The sequence below is a fragment of the Pan paniscus genome, chromosome 20 (assembly GCF_029289425.2).
Source record: "Pan paniscus chromosome 20, NHGRI_mPanPan1-v2.0_pri, whole genome shotgun sequence".
NCBI lineage: Eukaryota > Metazoa > Chordata > Mammalia > Primates > Hominidae > Pan > Pan paniscus.
Genome location: NC_073269.2, coordinates 18,406,753 through 18,412,792, shown reverse-complemented (window position 1 = coordinate 18,412,792; position 6,040 = coordinate 18,406,753). Strand labels below are relative to the sequence as shown.

Below are 6,040 nucleotides of genomic sequence, written 5' to 3'. Positions count from 1 at the left end.
ATCAGATTCAGTACAAGAGCATAGGCAGAAAAGCTTAGCCCAGTGCCCAGCACATGGTAAGAACTCAGCATGTTATTTATAATAGTAATAAACCATTTTATGTTATGTAATTATATATTCATAGATAAATATAATTGACTCTTGAACAACATAGGGGTTGGGGCAATGACCTCCTGTGCAGTCAAAAATGTGTGTGTAAATTTTTTTCTCTATTTTTTAGAAATTTTAAAATTAGAGACAAGGGCTCGCTTTTGTTGCTCAGGTTGATCTCGAACTCCTGGGCTCAAGTGATCCTCCTGCCTCAGCCTCTCAAAGTGCTAGGATTACAGGTGTGAGCCCCCGCACCCAGCCTGTGTATAACTTCTGACTCCCCCAAAGCTTAACTACTAACAGTCTACTCTTGACCAGAAGCCTTACCGATAACATAAACAGTCGATGAAGGCAGATTTTGTATGTTCTATGCATTATATACTGTATTCTTACAATAAAGTAAGCTAGGGAGGGGAAAGGATTATTTTAAGAAAATCATAGGGAAGAGAAAATATATTTACTATTCATTAATTGGAAAGGGATCATTATAAAGGTCTTCATCCTCATTGTCCTCACATTAAGTAGGCTAAGGAAGAGGAGGAGTTGGTCTTGTTGTCTCAGGGGTGGCAGAGGTGGAGGTGGAAGGGGAGGCCAGAAAGACAAGCACGCTTGGTGTAACTGTTATTGAAAACAAATCTACATAAGTGGACCCATAAAATTCAAACCTGAGTTGTTCAGGGGTCAACTATATATGCTACAAATACGTAATATGCTAATATAGTTGTATGTTATTGTTATAGTACGGGGGTCAGAAAATGTTTTCTGCAAAGGATTAGCTAGAAAATGTCTAGTAAATACTGTCTCTTTGGGACCACTCTACTCTGCCATTATAGCAAAGGCAGCTACAGGCAATACGTAAATGAATGGGCATGGCCATTTGCCAATAAAACTTTGTTTACACAAACAAGCCATGGGCCAGAGTTTGTCAACGGCTGGTATAGTATATGTTATTATATATTAGCTTTACTTTTTCTGTTGCTTTGTTTATGTTCTTCTTTGCCCTTCCTTTCTTAAAGGCCAGCCTTTCTTTCTCTCTGTTGGTCTGTCTTTTAGGACAGCATGGCAGGCCACTGGGACATGGGCTGTCCAGACTCCAGGCTTGTTCGTCTGATAAGACATGAAGAGTGAAGGTGGCAGGACTCTGAGCTCAGGCCTGTCCTCCTCCTCTTCCCTCTCTTCGTTTTTTCTTTCCTCTTTCCTCTTTTCTTCCCAAGCTCCAGAAGTTGCCATTTTCCTTTCCCATTGCTGATTTTCTCTGCCTTGGGAGAAAGCCCAAGAAGATCACTTGGAGAAGGCCACGAGCATCTCTGGCCTCACTCACCCAGCTCCTGCCATTCTCTTTACTCTTCCTCAGACACACCAGGCACAGTCCTACCTCAGGGCCTTTGCGCTGGCTGTTTCCTCTGTCTGCATTGTTCTTCTCTCAGGTGACCTCATGGCTTCTCCCTCCTCTCCTTCAGGACTTCACTCAAAGGCCACCTTCTCAGCATTTGCCTCCAACCCTTCTGCCTTATTTTCCCCTTTGGAACTTTTCACCTTCTTACTTATTCATCTGTCTGCTATCTGTCACCCTACATCACTATGATCTCCACAAGGGAAGGTGATTTTATTCGTTTTTTGTTCTGTTTTGTTGAAGATGAGGTTTTGCTCTTGTTACCCAGGCTGGAGTGTGGTGGCACGATCTGGGCTCACTGCAACCTCCACCTCCCGGATTCAAGTGAGTCTCCTGCCTCAGCCTCCTGAGTAGCTGGGATTACAGGCACCCACCACCATGCCTGGCTAATTTTTGTATTTTTAGTCCAGATGGGGTTTCACCATGTTGGCCAGGCTGATCTCAAACTCCTGACCTCAGGTGATCCACCCACCTCAGCCTTCCAAAGTGCTGGGATTACCGTGAGCCACTGCACCTGATCTTTTGGTTTTACCCACCAATGTGGACTAGAACAGCCTAGATCAGCAGGTGGCACGCAGTAAGCAGTTGATAAATATGTGTTGGATGGGTGAGCACTGTGGCTTCTGTCATTCTGTTGCTGAATAGCATTCATCTGGAAATAACCACAGTTTGTTTATCCATTTACCTGTTGATTGGCATTTCTGTTGATTCTCGTTTGGGCCATTATGAACAAAGCTGCTGTGAAATACTTGTACCTTTGCCCAATTCTTTACTTGGTGAATCCTTATAAATCCTTTAGGCCAGGTGTGGTAGCTCACGCTTGTAACCCCAGCACTTTGGGAAGCTGAGGTAGGAGGATCGCTGGAGGCCAGGAGTTCAAAACCAGCCTGGGTAACGTAGCAAGACCCGTCTCTACAACAAATAAAAAATTGGCCGGACGTGGCAATGCATGCCTGTAGTTCCAGCTACTTAGGAGGCTGAGGTGGGAAGAGTGCCTGAGCCCAGGAGTTCAAGACTGCAGTGAGTGATTGCGTCCTGCACTCCAGCCTGGGCGATAGAGTGAGACCCTGTCTCTAAAAATGACAGCAACAACAACAATAATAAAACCTTTAGGTTTCCTTTTAAAAGGAACATCCTTAGAGCTTTTCCTGACCCAGCAACTCACCCCAAGTCTGAATTAGACTTCACCCCATTTCTTTCATAACACTTATCACAATGACATGTTTATTTTGTGGGGACGGGTGGCATTCTGGCCAGAACTGTCGACTTCCAGAGTGAAAATACGGAAGAACCAAATAAAACACAACACACACATTTGCACAGCAGCTCGAGGGAGGTGCTTAGTTCTCTGAGTTTCCAAGAACAGAGAGACGAAGATTTGTCTGGGGAGGAAAAATCAGAGACTGCTTCTTGGAGGAGGTGGACTGTTGCTGCCCCATCCACCCACACATTTGCAAATGTGGTGATGAGAAGATGACTGTCACGAGGTCTCTGAGCCCAGGGGGCCCACGGTTGAGTGCAAAGATAGTGGGGTTGAAAAATAATCGTCGTATAACAAAAGAAAAGCCACCACAGTTGCATAATGGAAAGGCGGCTTCTATAGAACATTGAGATCATAGTTGAAGGCATGTCACACTGTGTTACTCAGTGGCCACTGTCAGAGCCAAAAGTGAGAGTGGATGAGAGTTTGGGCAGGAAACAACTGAACCAGGTACAACATCACCTCCATGAGGGCTCAGCTTTATCTATTTTGTCTTCTGTTGCATCCCCAGCCCTTAGAACACTGCCTGGTCCATCTTTGCTGTGTGAATAATAATAAGGAACGATCGCTGTGTTGAGTTTGGGCTGTGAATTCAGACAGTTTGGTTGCTGCACAGCCACTACTAGCTGCATACCTGATTATGAGTCTCAGTTTTCCTCCTCCATAAAATGGGCAAAAGAGTCCTTGCCTCATAGGGCTGTTCATTTGTTTAGCAAACACTGAAGGAGTATACGTGGTGGCCAAGGCACTGTTCAAGACACAGGAAGCAGACAAAAGTCCCTGCCCTCTGGGAGCTTACATGATCGTTGGGAGAGATGTATGATAAGAAACAAAAATAATAGGTAAGTTGCATAGTACTTTAGAAGATTATAAGGGTAATGGGAAGAGAACAGCAGAGAAAGGGCTGGGGAGGCAGTTGCTGTATTAGATAGAGCTTTATCGAGGCGGTGGCATTGGAGCCAAGACTTGAGGAAGCTGTGAGGATGTCTAGAGAAAGAAGGAAGAGCTGGTGCAAAGGCCCTGAGGTAGGGGTATATGTGACATGTGTCACAGTGAGGAGGCAGATGTGGCTGAAGGCAGTGAGCAAGAGAGAGGGAAGGTGCAAGGATAAGGACAGAGAGGTGATGGGACAGGTTTTGGAGGGCCTTATGGGCTGCGGGGAGGACTTTGGCTTTTGCTCTGAGGGAGCTGGGAGCCACGGAGGGCTTTTGAGCAGAGGAGGGACGTGACCTGACTCAGATATTCATAGGCTCCTCTGGCCGCTGTGAAAAGAACAGACTTTGAAGGTTGGGGGCAGGCAGGGCAGAAGCTGGGGAATTAGGAAGGAGGTGACAGTGTTGGTCCCGGCAGGTAATAGTGGGGGTGGAACCAGGTTGTTGTCTGTGGAGATAATAATGAGTGGCTGGATTCTGGTTATAATTTTTAAGTTTTTTTATTGTGATAAAATGAATTTTTTTATTGTGATAAAATGAAATTTACCACTTTGAGGTGTGCAATTCCACAGCACTTACTACAGTCACCCTGTTATGCAACAGTCACCTCTATTTAATCTCAGAACATTTCATCCCCCCTAAAGGAAACCCTGCACCCATTAGTAGTTACTTCCAGTTTCTCCCTTCCCCCAGCTTCTGGAAACTACTAATTCTGGATATAAGTTGAAAGTTGACCAGTAGGATTTCTAGGCAGACAGGTGGTGAGGGCTCAATGCATTCATGCACGGAAAGTACTCAGGTGGCATATAATAGGTGCTCAAAACTGAAATGGTGATGATGAGTTGGCAATGATGGTGAGTCCTTCCAGAATCCCTGCTCTAGTGCTAAACTGACCTACCTGGCTGTGTAGAATTCTCACCTGCTGGCCGGGAGGGTGGCAGAACCAGGATCCCTTCTTACTTCCAGTCTGGCTTGGGTTAGGGATAGGGGAGGAATGATCAGAAGAACCAAGCCAGCACCATCTGTTCGGGAACATCATCCAACTCTTGTCCAGATTTCCCAGAACTGAGCAGGAAAATGTCCAGGGAGGAACAGTGCAGCTGATGGAAGTCCTGGCAAGCCCTGGCCCCAGCTTCCTGAGCTGCTGTTGCACCAACTAGCATTTGTTGGACCTTCAGTCTGAGCCAAGATGGCAGCTTCAGAGGAAGAACAAGAAGTGTACAAGTTTCTTTCATGGTTGTGTCCCCGCCTCCTTATATAGCCTCATATAAACCCCTGCACTATCCCGTTACTGTTTGCCTCTCCCTGAAAAGAGTGTAAAACTCCCCCACTTTTTCCCTACTTTTCACAATGTGTTTTGGTTTCTAAAGATGAAACTCCTTTAATTATGTTCTGGTTGTAATTTTCTGGCTCCTTTTATTTCTCCCTTACTTGATGTATTATTTTCCCTTGTTCCTTCTGCCCCCTGCCTCCATTGATGTTTCTCTTCACTGCTATCTAGATTTAATTCTCAACTCCTGCCAAGTTCAGGGTGATAGTGCAAAAAGACATGGACCATTTAGTCTTGAATTCAGGTCCCACTTCTGACACCTTCAAAGCTGCTTTACTTTGGGCAAGTCATATGATCTTCCTGAGGGGGTATCCTTTACCTTGTTCAGCTAACATTTCTTGTTTTTCTCTGGGCACAGAGTACAGTGTCATTTTCCCCACCTCCCTGAAGTTAGGTATGGCTGTGTGATTTGGTTTCATCAATGAAATGTGAGGGGAAGTGACATGAGTCCTTCCGGACAGAAGCCTTAAGGGTGAGCATGGGATTCACCATGTTTCCTTTTTCCTGCCTCCACTGTCATGGATGCGCAAAGATGGACCCTCTCTCAAAGTAAGTGCTGGAGAGAGGATGACATAGATCAGTCCCCATCCCACTTCATAGCATGAGTAGAAAAATAGACCTGGGGTGTGTTCAACCACTGAGATCTGGGGATTGTTTGTTACTGCAGCAGGACGTAGACTAGGCTGACTGTATACCTCATTATCTGCATTTTGGGGCTGATATCTAATCACAGTGTCTCCAGGAAGATTATGTTGATGTATGTTTTAGGGATGGATATTCATATTTTCCTATAAGGGCTCAATAGGTTCGGAAATGTCACATGCATGTAAACTTCTGATTAACAAATATTTCTTGCCTTCCAATTTCTTCCTATAGTGCTTCTAATTTTCCTGTTTTTCAATCTTGAATAAAATGTGAGAAGTGTTTGACTTTTCCTTCGAGGAGATTAATGGTTTCTAAAGCCTGGGGCATTGATTTAGTCATTCTCAACCTCCTTCTTTCTATGACCTTTTTTTCTCCTTCTCTGGTCACTT

General features: G+C 44.9%; 1 protein-coding gene across 10 annotated transcripts in view; it reads left to right on the top strand.

Annotated features, from left to right (window-relative positions):
* Positions 1–6,040, top strand: part of CACNA1A (calcium voltage-gated channel subunit alpha1 A) — a 418,969-nt gene that overhangs the window by 142,789 nt on the left and 270,140 nt on the right. The gene's annotated exons all lie outside the window — the stretch shown is intronic.